Raw genomic sequence first — 14,941 nt, forward strand, 5'->3', positions numbered from 1 at the left:
GACAAGAAAAAGCTAAACAATATGAATTCAGCCAGTCAAGCCCTAGATCTGCATTTCTGCATTCGAATAAGTTAACCTCCAAATTATTTTATTTTGCAGCCAGCTAGGAAAGAGTCATGGAGGGTCGAGGGACTCTATGCAACTGAGTGGTGTAAAATGGGGTCTACTTGGAGGGGAGTCTCAGCACTAGAAACGGGACCCAACAGCAAGTCCAGAAAATGAAACCTGGTACAATATAGCAGCTAAGAAACTGGGCTATGAATTAAGGCAGCCTCAGTTTGAAATGGATTTCGGCAATGAACTTATTCAATGGCCTTAAGCAAGCCACTCAGTTCGCCCCAAAGCCATTTGGGATTGAGAAAACCCACCTCCATTACAAGTAGGTTATGTAAGTTGTACAAGGTATATGAAGCAGTTTGTATATTGTAAAGAGCTACATAAATGCTATCAATGGTTATGATGGTGATGATATCACTGTCTGAAGTTCTTGTGTCCTAGGACTTGTGTATATTGTCTCCCTGCTTATTTAACTTATATGCAGAATTCATCATGCGAAAGGCTGGACTAGATGAATCCCAAGCCGGAATTAAGATTGCCGGAAGAAATATCAACAACCTCAGATATGCAGATGACACAACCTTGATGGCAGAAAGTGAGGAGGAATTAAAGAACCTTTTAATGAGGGTGAAAGAGGAGAGCGCAAAATATGGTCTGAAGCTCAACATCAAAAAAACCAAGATCATGGCCACTGGTCCCATCACCTCCTGGCAAATAGAAGGGGAGGAAATGGAGGCAGTGAGAGATTTTACTTTCTTGGGCTCCTTGATCACTGCAGATGGTGACAGCAGTCACGAAATTAAAAGACGCCTGCTTCTTGGGAGAAAAGCAATGACAAACCTAGACAGCATCTTAAAAAGCAGACACATCACCTTGCCGACAAAGGTCCGTATAGTTAAAGCTATGGTTTTCCCAGTAGTGATGTATGGAAGTGAGAGCTGGACCATAAAGGTTGATCGCCGAAGAATTGATGCTTTTGAATTATGGTGCTGGAGGAGACTCTTGAGAGTCCCATGGACTGCAAGAAGATCAAACCTATCCATTCTTAAGGAAATCAGCCCTGAGTGCTCACTGGAAGGACAGGTCGTGAAGCTGAGGCTCCAATACTTTGGCCACCTCATGAGAAGAGAAGAATCCTTGGAAAAGACCTTGATGTTGGGAAAGATGGAGGGCACTAGGAGAAGGGGACGACAGAGGACGAGATGGTTGGACAGTGTTCTCGAAGCTACGAACATGAGTTTGACCAAACTGCGGGAGGCAGTGGAAGACAGGAGTGCCTGGCGTGCTCTGGTCCATGGGGTCACGAAGAGTCGGACACGACTAAACGACTAAACAACAACAACAGGACTTGTGTAAAATTGCCATGTCTAAATTTAAGAAGCCTCAGTTGAAGAAAGGATGCACAGAAGGGGAGAAAGTAAAGGGCTGGAAGAAGACTGCTGTTTGCATAAGGCTAAAGACTGGCTTCAGCAACCTACCCACCCACTTCAGGTTTCTGCTTCTTTCAGAAGAAACCATTTCTGAGCAAACTCCTAACAGAAAAACATGCTTAGACACAGCAAAACCACACAGACTGAGAGGGAAGGCTGGCCCCTGCTGGTCGACAAAAGGCATGTCATCATGTGCCTTGCTCCAGCTTTTCCAAGGATTGTTCCTGAGACCCAACTAAGCTTGCAAGACTTGTTGGGATTACAGTGCACGGCTCACAGCTTTGAGCAATGCAGTTCGCCCTGTAATGTGGTAGAATATATTCATCAGAGCAGCACTTAGGTATTATTAAAGGCAAGACAAGGGCTATACAGCTCTTTAAGCAGCAGAAACTCCAGAATCCAATGGGTTTGGAAAGTTTGGTTATTCTATTCGTTAAAATGGAATGTATTTTTTAAAAAAAAACACAACCCAAATTCTGCAACCAGAATTAACTGAAGAAGCCACAGCAGTGTAATGGATAGAGAGCTGGGACAGGAAGGGTCTGAGTTCAAATCCGGATGCTGCCACAAAGCTCACTGCATGGACTTGGGTAAGTCCCGTTCTGTCAGCCTAACCTGCTTCACAGGGCTGGTGTTTCAGCTCGTCCATGTCACCCTGGCTACCTTGGCAGAATAGAAGCCAAGTCCATGAGGCCAAGGTCCCTTCAGTCCCTCCCAATAAAATATTTGTGCCCCCCCCCAAAAGTTGATGGGCATTGCCATTCAAATTGTGTGCATGCACCACGTCTTGTGATCAATTATGTCCGGTGGGGTTTACCTGGCCCCCCCATATTTTGCTTGGAAGAAGGAAAGGGAGACCAAGTTCCACCCCATCTTTGTCCTTGCCTCCCTTTGTAACTCTGCCCGTCTCTACTCTGATATCCTTGGCTAACCAACGGTTGCCCCTTTGTAGCTTCTTCTTTCTTCTTCTTTGGCGATCCCTCATAGCTGAGTAAGATAGTCTTCCATAAACACAGATTTTAACAATGAGTCCGTAAGTGGAGGCCAATTCTGGACCCACACGTCCTTCCACAGTGGGGACATAGATTTCCCTGCAGGAGTTGATCACGGTGAGGGTTTGCCAAGCAGGCCTTCCTCTTAGCACGTTTCTCCCTTGCGTCCTGAGTTCCAATGTCTTCAAAGTCCATGACACCTTTGGTAAAGGCTGTTCTCCAACTGGAGTACTCGCAGGCCAGTGTTTCCCAGTTGTCGATGTTTATACTACATTTTTTTAAGATTTGCCTTGAGACAGTCAACTCTGCCTGTTCCCCACTGTTGCCTCCTCTGCAAAAAAACTCATTCTCTGGACATGATGAGGTGCCCCTCCCCCCTCGAAACCCCATCTTTATCACTAGGCCTTTGGTTTAATCCCTTAATCTTCCTCTCCAACTGTAATTAAGCTTAAATCCCTGTAACTGCATTTGCTCACATTTATCCTTTCATCTTCTTGCCTCTCCTACCCCCTCCCTCTCTTGTCTTCCTTAGCGTCCATTTTAGATTGCATGTTCTGTGGAGGCAGGGACCATTTCTTTATTGCTTACAAAGCTCTGTAATGTGTCATTGATTGATGGGCACTATATATAACCATCAAGATGATGCAAATCTACACACTTCATTCCATTGTTGAATTCTGTTGCAAGGTGTTGAATCCCAGGCATCTCCAGGTAGCACTGGAAAAGACTCCTGCCTCAAGCCCCGGAGGACCCCTGAATGTCACCCAAAGAGCTTTCCCAGCAAGCTCCCCCAAAGACTTAAGGAGCAAAGTAGGGTTGCCAGGTCCAAAAGAGGACAGGCTGCTCCCGCACCCTAATACTTGTGTAAAAGGGAATTCCAGAAAGTGCATTTTGCCGTGCAAGCTATACCTGCTGAAATTATGTCTTCTATGCAAGTATCAAGACACAGCCTGTCCTTTTTCACACCTGGCCACCTTTTCTCGAGCCTCAGTTCCTCGTTGTAGAACAGGAACACCACTGCAGGAATTGACATTGCAGGATTGGTGGGAGGCTATGGACACTTTTGTGAGGATAAGTTCCACAGAGCTCGGTGGTTGCATTCACCAAGTCAAACTGTGGTTTAGTGTGAATGCGTATATTCGTCAGGGAGGAGACTGCAGATTCCTCTAGCTAAGCCAAGGTTTGCCTTTGTGTGTCGTCTGAATCCCAAGATTGTGGTTAAACTCTGCCCTCCTGTAGCTTCCAGCTTTGAATGACACACCATGCTGAGCTAAACTGGGAAGCAGCAAAGCAGCTCCAGTCTTCTTTCTGGAAGTCAGCACGTTTACCCAGCCCCAGTGAGGCTGACCATCAGCACTGGATCTAGGGTGGTGGTGCGTTAGGTCCCCGCCCCACCGGACACTGGGTTAAGGGGGTGAAAAATTGAAATATGCATTGGGGGGGGTGCCCATTTTTGGCCTCACACAGGGCGCCATATTAAGAATGATTGCCAAAGTCCACTCCTGCTGACCTTAATGTACAAACCAAACTGGCAGAACTTACTTTGGAGGAAACATGCATAACACAGGGCTGCACATGACAGAGAACTTCTGTCCCCTGCTCTTGGGACTTAAGATGTGGTAGACATGTGTGGCTTGAAAAGCTGGGACGGTTGTTCCCTACACCACAGCAATTTTATGTTGCTCAACAGACAAGAAGGAGGGGGCAGAGATGTTTTGACCTAGTGCCCATTACCTCTCGTTTCCCTGAATCAAAATCCAGTTCACTGAAGCTGCCCTCTGCCATTGCGCAATGGCTGCCTAAAATGTGCACCACTCAACCAATGACTTTCCATGCTTCCTCTTGCCCCGCTGCTTCCCCCCATGGAAAACTGCTCCTTAGCGCTCAATCAGAGCAAATGGCCATCCAGGTTTCCCCTGGATTGGAGTTTGTTCTAATCTAGAAGTGAGTGGGAATGCCTTGAAGAAGAATATTTAAAGGAAGACGGCATGAAGGTGAACTGGCAAGTAGGATGAGCCTATGACGAGCAGTAGACAAGACGAGGTAATGGATGGAAACGGATGAAGAAGGATGCTAAAAGAAAAGAGATGTAGCAAAATAAGGAAGGTGAAAGGGGATGTCAGTGAAGGATAGGTTGGGAAGTCCATATAAGATTATGACAAAAGCATGTAACATATAATCCAAAAGAATGTGTAAATTAAAAAAAGAAAATAAGTTTGTTCCAATCTATCGCTGGGTCAAGTGGAAAACTTGCTGAGGCCCGTACTTTCTAAGCAAGAGACAAGCAGAAGTGTGGACCATCACTTAGTTGTGGCTTCCATTTTCTAACTGATGGAAGGTGGTTGAGCACATCAAACAGGAGTATTTATCAAGAAGCTGCAGGATGCTGATGGATCATGTCTGGTCTGGTATCATGCGTACGCAGCTTGACATGCCAGCGATGGGAGTGTGCTGCAGCCTGAGTAAGCAGTAATGTAAACACAGCTTTAGGGATACAGTGGGACACAGAGAAGTAAGTGCCATCTTTCCAAAGAGAGGGAAAGTGGTGGGGTGGAGAGAGAGAGTTTATACACATGCGCTCTTCATGCCACGGATGGACTGAACTCCCCTGGCCTTGACGTGGCTGTGGCTCTTGTTTGCGTGCCTGGGAGCAGCGAGCCTCCTGACACCTCCCCCATGGGGATGGAAAGCTCCACAGCGAATGATTGGTGCCTCCTGAGAGAGGATAGGAAGGAGTTGGATGACGCAGGAAACTCATTTATTTTGCCCTCTGGCAATGCTCCGTAAACATCTTGTTTTGAAGGTGATGGAGCCTTTCTGAGCTGCCTCTTCCGAAAGGAAAAAAATGCCAGTTCATCTAAATACCAGCAGCCTGGCCTAGGGTGTGGTTGCTTGTTTGTGATTGGCTGTGTTGAACTTTGTTTTTGTGTGTGTCTGTGTTTGAATCAGGTTAGCCATATTGATTCATATGCTGTTGGTGGATTCTTGTCGTCTTGTTGGGCTGTGTATGTGATGGAGGGAACAATTTCTCACACCACTAAAAGGAACAACAAATCTGCACAAATGATTAAACTTTGTGAATATATAAACTTGGCAAGACTCACAGCATTCTTAAGGGGACAATCGGACCTAAAGCAAGCAAAAGAATGGGATTGTGTTAAAGAATATATGAAAAAGCATTGTTCTGGAGTAACCATATCGGTATGTCACAAATGAAGCTTTGCAGGGTTCAAGAAATTGAAAAGTGGTCCGAAAGTTGTAAAAATAGAGATAATTCACAGTAGACACAACAACTCAGAATGATTAGAAATTTCGAGGTCTCAAAATAGAGGAAGGAAGTCCATATATGTATGTAAAGATTATAATGACGATATGGTTTTCTTTGTATATTTTCATTTCTTCTTTTGGTTTTTGTCTGTTCTGATTGGTTTTTAGTTTGTATGTTTGTTATATTTTTGGATTTTATGTTTCTAATTTTTGTTGAAATTTTGTATTGAAAATTTAAAAAAACAAAAGAGAATCTGCACAAATGACGCTGACACAAAAAGCCACACATACATTAAGCAAAATAGAAATATCGCCTCCTGACCCCACCCCCACCCCCACAGCCCCCTCCACCTCTTCCCCCCTTTTTTTCTTCCTAATGTAACCCTAATGTCTCAACAAACGAAACTGACCTATGGAAGATGTAACTTGAAAAAAGAGATATTGTGCATACCTTTGTAAACCAAGAAAACTTTTAAAATACTTTTTATAAAAAAAAAATACCAGCAGCCTGAGTGCTAGGGAATAATGTTAAGGCTGCTGGGCCTTGCCTCTTCCCTGCCAACGGAGTAGCATGCACTTCTAATGCCAGTGCATTAAATCCAGCACCTGAGCACATGGAGTTACACCAACACCGTAAGCATTCGTGGTAAGTATTCCTAAGCTCCCTTCTTCTAAGGACTTCAGGTGGGAAAGTCAAGTGTGGCTGACCCAGGTTCAAATCCCCACTTAGCCATGAAGCTCGCTGGATGATCTTGGACTGGTCATGGTCCCTCCAGCTAACCAACCTCACAGGGTTGTTGTGAGCATGAAGTGGCGCAAGGAGAACCATGTCCACTGCCGAGAAAAGGGAGGGTATAAATGGAATGAATAAATAACTGAATGGGTTCCCTGCCTGCTATTTTATCTATGCAACAACCCTGCAAGGAGGGTTGGGAAGAGAGATTGTGCAGGTAAACATATGAACCAGAGTTTCCCGCCACATCCTTCTCGCTCCCTCCCGTCTGGGAAGAGGTTCCTTTTGGATAAAGCAAAGGAGATCACTTTTGTTCTTCTTTCTCTCTTGAGACCCCACATGATCCCTGAAGAGTAGCACTGTTTCTAGTCAACTCAGTGACCCACAACCCACTTGCAGATATTAGAGACCCCACAGCAGAACCCTGGAGAACAACACAGTGCTAGCCAATTACCCTAACAAAATGTTAAGAAGGCATCCCCTAAAAAGGCGAAAATAGGGGCAAAGTGTGGTTTTCCAAGGATGAGCACTGGAGACTAGGGGCAGTTTAAAAGCATGGCCAAGGTGCACATAGGATGAGGGAAAAACAGGCAGTGCAAACAGGTGGAGAAAAGAGGGAATTTACTCCGGGGGGCGGGGGAGCACATGTTCTCATTGTTGGCATCCTATATTACAGAACAACTACAGTTTTAGGGAGTCTCTGTTTTGTCTGCCTCAAAGCTAAACTTTTATATGATTTCCCCTGTCCCAGCTGAATAAACTAATGCAATATGCAGAGTTGTTTGCCTCCTGCATTATCTCACAAACTTTGTTCACTATCTAGTGAATGACCCAGCATATGGATTCTCCAAAGATTGAATGTTGATTAGCAGGAAATCCAATTCCTTGTCCTCACACTTGCACTGATTTTTTTTTTTAAGTTTACAAGAAGGCCAGAAAACCGTTTTTTAGCATGAGGGTGACATTCCCTCATGGAGAACGTCTTGGAGAGGCATAGACCAGTGCTGGGCCAGGCCAAACTGTGTACACAGCAAGAAATACAACTCTTATCTTTGTGGAGCAGGTTGCATTCCAGCTGTAGAGGCCCTTTTGAGGAAGTGTCTTAGCTCAGTGGCGGAACAGCTGCCTGCCATGCAGAACGTCCCCAGGCTCAATCCCTGGCATCTCCAGGAAGGGCTGGGAGAGACTCCTGCCTGAACCCCTGCAGAGCTACTGCCATCATCATCATCATTTATTATTTATATCCCGCCCATCTGGCTGGGTTTCCCCAGCCACTCTGGGCAGCTTCCATCAGGATATTAAAATACAATGATTCATCCAGTATTAAAAGCTTCCCTAAACAGGGCTGCCTTCAGATGTCTTCTAAAAGTCCCATAGTTGTTTTTTTCTTTGACATCTGATGGGAGGCACCACTACCAAGAAGGCCCTCTGCCTGGTTCCCTGTAACTTCGCTTCTCGCAGTGAGGGAATCACCAGAAGGCCCTCGGCACTGGACCTCAGTGTCCAGGCAGAACAATGGGGGTGGAGACTCTCCTTCAGGTATACTGGGCCAGACACAATAGACAATACTGAGCTAAAAGGACTGATTGTGCAAGGCAGCTTCCTATGTTGCCACGAGCCCCTACGAACAGGTAACTCCATCCTGGCAAATAAGGCAAGTTGTTGTCACAGTTCAAAGACACAAATTTAGCCAAGCAAAAGCACTTGGGGAGGGTGGCAGAACCAAATCTGCGAGGATCATGGCCGGGTAGGGTGGGGGGGTGGGCATGGCCTGGAAGATCACACATGGCCCACAGGCCCAAGGTCCGCACCCATAGGAGAGCCTTTAAAAGCTCCAGGGTTCAAAGTCAAGGGGCTACTTAAGTTCATAATTGCATTCCAACTGTAGAACACTTGATTATTCAGATTCTACATAGATTTCTACCCCTTTGTGTTCTTTGCTGGAAGTTGTCAAAGATATGGGATTCAAAACAAAGCATAAATAAAAGAAGCCCAAATAAAATTGGCAGATGCACTTACTGTACATCTGACTGATTAATATAATTTCTATTAATTGCAGAACCCGAGTTCTCTTGATGAGTAACTTGACTTGGAGTTGGAGGGGAGTGCAATACGAACAGCCAGGTCTGTAGGCCTGTATTTTAATGATCTGCACATTTAAGCTCCTCTTTAACACTGTCCATTTTTCCGGTGTTCATGCGATGGGAGTGAGAATTACCTTGCATTGCTCCCATTCTGTTCGATGAGAACTGTGTAGGAGAATTTCCACATGGCTTGAGCCCCAAATCTGTAATACAATGTGTTTGTGTGTGTGTGTGTGTAACAATCTAGCAGCAGCATATTATTATTATTGACATTTTGGGCTGTCATTGTCAACCTGATTATGACTTTTAGACACCCTTGTACTATTATTATCCAGATTACACCTTTCACAGCTGAGAAGACCAGACTATTTAAGACTGACAAGAGACTGATGCTTACAAAAAGAGACATGTACGCACACTACATTTTGCCAGAGGTACCACTGAAGGTGTGGGCAGACCCTACCCCACCCTGATGCTTCAGACCACAATCACCTGTATCTCTCATCTACCCATTATGTCACAATTGCTATAATGAATTAAATGGTCCTATATACTCACTAAGCAGTTCATCTTTGAATGTATTCAAAATGAAGCCTTTGGATCTTACTGAATGTGGCTACCCACCTTTTGAAATCCAAAAATGACATCCATCTGGTCCCTGTATCCAAAGAAGAAAGAGTAAGCACACTTTGCTGTAGTAATTCAGTAGACCTAAACCATAAACTGCCAGGGAACAATTGGTGCACCTTTTCATAGATTACAGATTGTTGTTGTTGTTTAGTCGTGTCCGACTCTTCGTGACCTCATGGACCAGAGCACACCAGGCACTACTCCTGTCTTCCACTGCCTCCCACAGTTTGGTCAAACTCATGTTGGTAGCTTCGAGAACACTGTCCAACCATCTAGTCCTCTGTTGCCTTCTTCTCCTTGTGCCCTCAATCTTTCCCAACATCAGGGTCTTTTCCAGGGAGTCTTCTCTTCTCATGAGGTGGACAAAGTCTTGGAGCCTCAGCTTCAGGATCTGTCCTTCCAGTGAGCACTCAGGGCCGATTTCCTTAAAATTGGATAGGTTTGATCTTCTTGCAGTCCATGGGACTCTCAAGAGTCTCCTCCAGCACCACAATTCAAAAGCATCAATTCTTTGGCGATCAGCCTTCTTTATGGTCCAGCTCTCACTTCCATACATCACTACTGGGATTACAGATAGCTGAAACCTATTTGTCTCTCACTTCAAACTGAATGCATGCTATACACTTATATCTTTGGGAAAATATTTTTGGAGTGTGTAAGAAGGGACAATCCTTCAGTGGACCACTGTTTTTGCAAGCGCCCCCATTAAATATATGCATCTCTCTATATTAGAGATACAGCAAACAGTCTTTCTTTGTGAGGGCAGTAGGCATCTGTTGCACTTCCACATCTGGAGTGCCTGAATCGTCCAATCAGGCCCAATGCAAGACTGTGTCAGAACAGCTAATGCCCCAACAGAAGCTGTCATTGTAAAGGAACAGTGAACCAATCAGAGATGCAGCAGGCGGCTTAACTTGAGAACGAGAATTTGTATGGGAATGAATAACTATGGGGGAAATAGGAATTTTGGCAGGTGCTGAATGTCATGCAAGGATGAGAGGAGCCTTTCCACCCAGGGCCCTCCGTTCTACAAGGTTATCAAGGTATGGTGGTCCTCTTCTCTTTCCCATGGGGTCCTCTTGCTTCTAACTCTGTGATAGAGGTGTGTGCAGTTTGAATGCTCTTGCAGCAGTCCTGAGAATTCCAGCTTAATTTTATAAAAATGGGGGGAGGGGATAGCTTTCCTGGTTGCACCGAGGTCAAATGTGTCCCTTGGAACCAAACAAGCTCAACTGATGGTAACACCAGGCCCCAGCCCATCTATTTGGCAGATGAGACATTTGTCCCAGGTGCTGGATCAGCCATCAGTTTTCAAGCCAGCATATGAGGAACAGCAGTCAGAAACTGTACAAGAGAAAGAGCCAGAGGGGGAATATCGGTGCTTGAGGATGGGTAATTGAAAAAGAAGGGGTGCATCACACAACATTGCAAAGACCACAGGCCTGCACAGTCTGGGGAAAGACGGCACCTACCCTCAGATAAATCAATGCTTTGGGGGCACAAGACCAGATCCAACAACATATAAGGAATTCTCTGTCAAACTGGCAGGCTTTATTACTTTATGTAAATGTTACACTGTCTCCAAAGCCATCATGGAAGCAGAGAGAACCACAAGAGAGTGGTCAGCTTTACTCTACCCACACACACAAGCGTGTGCGATGAAGAATCACATATGCTGCACTGTTACAGGCTGTAGGTCATCCATCCTCAACTGGCAAAGTGGCCAGTTATTTTTATTTTATTTCATTTATTAAATTTGTGTACTGTTCTTCATTCATAGATCTCAGGGAGGTTTACAGCATAAAAATACAAGGTAAACACACAAAATGTATAATATAAACTAGAGTAAAAAAGAAAAAAACACAAACCACCCTCACCCCCGGCTATTAAGGAACAGGGAAGAATTAGCCAACTGATTTGGTCTTGGCAGAATTGGGATGTGTACCCTGACTATTTTTGCAATATGAATACTTCAGTTATTTAGAGGGATTTGCCAACACCCGCAATACCTATAAACAAGGGATACCATTTATTTCACCAAAAAGATAAACCAAAATCCTTGCTGAAAGTTTGTGTCTATATGACCCCTGGCATTAAACACCCCCAACATGGTTTAATACAGTATCTGGTTTCCATCACATATTGTTTTCCCCACCCCACTCTTTGCCTTTAACTTTAGATACACAATAGACCGAAGTTCAACACCTCAACCTGCATCTCCATGCTGAAAAACATCACCTGTTGAATACCTGCCTTATATATCATGCATGTTCAAAAGCTCTGGTGGGGGGGGGGACAAAACAGGAACAAGACTTACTGCACTGTCTGCCACTCTCACATACTTTCGGCTAGAGAAAGAAGCAGGCAGCCAAAATTCCTCCCTGACATCATCTGCCATCTTCTCTCCTCCCACTTCTCAGCTACAGGGTGTCAGAGCCCTTGATTTGGGAGATCCTGGCTATCAGAGTATTTGAACTCTTTGCCCTCCCTCCACTGGCAACGGCACAGGAGAGCTTTACAGCCACCCGCCTCTCCTTGTTCCATTAAGCTCATACTTAACAGAATGCCTGGTCTGAAGGGAGGCAAAACAACCACTCCACACCACTGCAAGCACTTATGCTTAACAATAGCCTAATGAATTAATTGAAAATGCCCACTGGAGCTGACTAAACCCATGTCATTATGTGTACTTTAGTCTCATTTGACATTTATCCCCTCCAAAAGTAGAATGATGCAAGCCACGTCCCAATTAAGTGAACACCAGGGCTCTGAGTTTAACAAAATGTGACCACTTCACAGATTTTTAGATAGGTAGTATACACCTAAGATGTTCTTAGTGTGCTGTCAAGTATTTATATCATCAGGCAACAGTTATTGGCCTCGTCTCCTTATTAAGTGTACACTTGGTGGCACGCCCAGGTATGCCTAGTCTACATAATGTGTGAAATGATCCTTACATTACATGAAATAAGAGCTGCTGATCTGGTACTGAGCTGAGCAAGCCAATTAAGAAAGGAATTTACATGGAGTCCAGTGGCAAGCCCTGCCAAACACCATATGAATATTCACTTCAAAACGGATATTTCCCCTGTAACCCACAAAGCTTGTGCCCACATTGTCATGCCAACAACTCGAGCTTCTTTTTAAACCGACACAAAACAACTGATTTGAAACAACAACAAAAACCCAAGAAAATAAAACCCTCCCACATTCAGAATTTTAACATCCAGTGTGGTAACTTTATTATTCTTATTCTCTTTATTATTCTTATTCTCTGCCAACCAGAGAGGGCTAATATGCAATGTTGGGTATAAATTTAGTATGGGCAATAAAATATATACATTTCATCCAACTTGCTTATCAGCTATGCTCAATGCTAGCCTGCAGAATGAATTGTTTATCGATGGTCTCCACAACTGTGGCTTTCAGGAGGTGGCTGTTCTCAGGAAAGAGGGGTATCTACTGAGATTAGACCAGTATTTCCTCAGGACAGGGTGTCTGATCTTTTGGCATGGTGGAGGAGGGATATAAAAGATGGTGAAATTTGTAGAATGCAAGTGGTTTTACTTCCTTAACAGAAAAGAAGGGGATATTTCTTATTCTAACTAAAAGCAGGTATTTCGGTGGATCCTATTTGTCAGCAAAGAGCACTGCAGGGTGGGTGAGCTGATGGGGAATGAGGGTTCTGTCTTCTGAACTGAATTGGGAAGGGCTGATTTACATGGTATCTTAATACTGGGGAAGGGGATGGAATTAGCAGCCCTGAAACCTAGAATGTAGAACTCATTCACTCAAGGGCTAACAACCAACCTTTCTGCCACTGCCCCTTCTGAGGGGGAAAAAAAGTTAATTTGGCCAAACTTCCATTACAATTTGTTTGGGAGCTATAAAAATGGCCAAAACCCTCACCACAACCCAAGATGCCAGGACTCAAGATTCACCTGGAAGCATCCCCCACCCTCAGGTCCTGACAGGTCCTAACCCATCATCTCAGGGGGGGGAACAGCTACTTTGCCTGGTAATGGGCATTCACTCTGCTCATGCTCACAAGCGCTCATGATTACAGGTGCCACGACTGAGCCTTCACGTCTGGGTCTGAGCTCGGAGCGAAACTAAGTGCTTGCGCCCTCTTTCCTTCCCTATGGCAAATAGGAATCAATCTTAGAATGGGGCTGGGGTGGATTACCCCCCCCCCCAAAAAAAACACAGATTCCCCGCCTGCTTCCACCCCCACCCTCAATGTACAACATGCACTGCAAACACAAACCTGGCTGGGGATGGGTGCCAGCTAATCGGGTGCGGCAATTAACCGCGGACTCGGTCCGCCGGCATGTTACCCATCCTCCGCAGCCAACTGCGGCCCAATCCCCACCACGGCCGGATCCAACCCGCAGCCTCTCCCGGGAAAACTCGGACTACGCAGGTGCTGCTGCGCAAGAGCCCTGCCAGCTGCCACCTTTCTTGGGGTGGGGGCATCATCCCATGGGCTCCAAGGCAGACAGATGTGCCATCCCTCTGCCTGCCCCGACGGTCTGCGGTGCCCAAGTGGCTTCCTCTGTCCCGCTCCGGAGGCAGCCGCGCCGAGCATTAGGTGCCCCCCCCCGTGCCCTCTTTGCCCACCTCCGGACACAGCCAGCCCAGCCCCGGCGAAGGAGAGTTCGCAGCAACTTTGGAGACTTACCCCGCAGCGCTGTCGGGACGGCGAGGAAGGCGGCGAAGAGGCTCCGGGCGCAACTCCACGTCGCAATCCAGAGAGGCCGCCGAGAGCGGGATCCCAGCGCCGCCTGGCTCTCCTCCTCACGGCCTTCCGGGAGAAGTTCCGCGCGACGGGCGGAGGCATCGACGGCGGCCCTGGGCAGCTGCCCCCCGAGGTCCTCGCCGGCGCAGGCTCCGCTCCGCTGCGCGGGCGCTGCCCGTCCGCATCCTGGGTGGCGCGGCTCCTGCGGAGCTTCGGGGTTGCCTCCGGCGGAGAGCGAGAGAGGCGGGACGGCGGGGATGTGGCGGAGTCACGGGGCAGGCGGCGCCTTCCTTCCTTGGCTCCCTACCTGCTGCTTCCCTTCGGGCGGGCGGCGGGCGGGCTCCGCGGGGGAGGAAGAAGGGGAGCCCGAGGGGAGAAGGCGCCCGGCAAGCGGATAGCCCCGGCCCCGCGGCGCGGCGGCGCCCCCCCGGCCATGCTGGGGCTCTGAATGCGGCCGCGGCTCTTTCCTGGACCCCGCCGAAGCTCTCGGCACCTCGGAGCGCCTCACCTGCCGGCTCCCTCGCGGAAAGTGCCTCCGAGAGCACAAGGCTGCCGGCCTCCCTCCGCCGCCGCCCGCCTCGGTTTGAGGGATGCGGCTCTCGCAGCCAATGGGGTCCTCGCTCGGGCTCCCTGCGCGGCCCTGATTGGCCCGGGAGCCTCGCACCGGACGGGCGTGCGGGGGGGGGTGTTGGCTGTGGGTCTCTCTGGAGCTGCGGCTCGGCTTCCCCCTTCTTGCCTGGCGCGGCGGCGGCGAAGAACTTCTCGGTGCTGCCGCCTTGTTTTGGAGCGGCTGGGATGGAGAGCGACTGGGATAGGGCCGGCGGCGGAAGAGTTAAGTCTCGCCTGGCAGCACGGGCAAGGCTCGACCGCAGAGGGATCCGAGAGAAGGGGGAGATTTGGGGAGGGAAGGGGGCGCAGGGGGGGCTGCTCTCTCAGCACCTCCTGCTGCTGCTGCAATATCATAGCTGCCAAGTTATCCCTTATTTTAAGGGAAATTCCCTTATGCTGAA

General features: G+C 47.3%; 1 protein-coding gene across 1 annotated transcript in view; it reads right to left on the reverse strand.

Moving 5' to 3' along the window:
• Nucleotides 1-14,450, reverse strand: part of BRINP2 (BMP/retinoic acid inducible neural specific 2) — an 80,753-nt gene extending 66,303 nt beyond the window's left edge. The window contains exon 1 of the mRNA XM_060277444.1: nt 13,875-14,450. The gene's annotated coding sequence lies outside the window, so the exon portion shown is untranslated. The remainder of the gene's footprint in view (nt 1-13,874) is intronic.
• Between the last annotated feature and the right edge of the window lie 491 nt (nt 14,451-14,941).

Source organism: Zootoca vivipara, chromosome 7 (assembly GCF_963506605.1).
Source record: "Zootoca vivipara chromosome 7, rZooViv1.1, whole genome shotgun sequence".
NCBI lineage: Eukaryota > Metazoa > Chordata > Lepidosauria > Squamata > Lacertidae > Zootoca > Zootoca vivipara.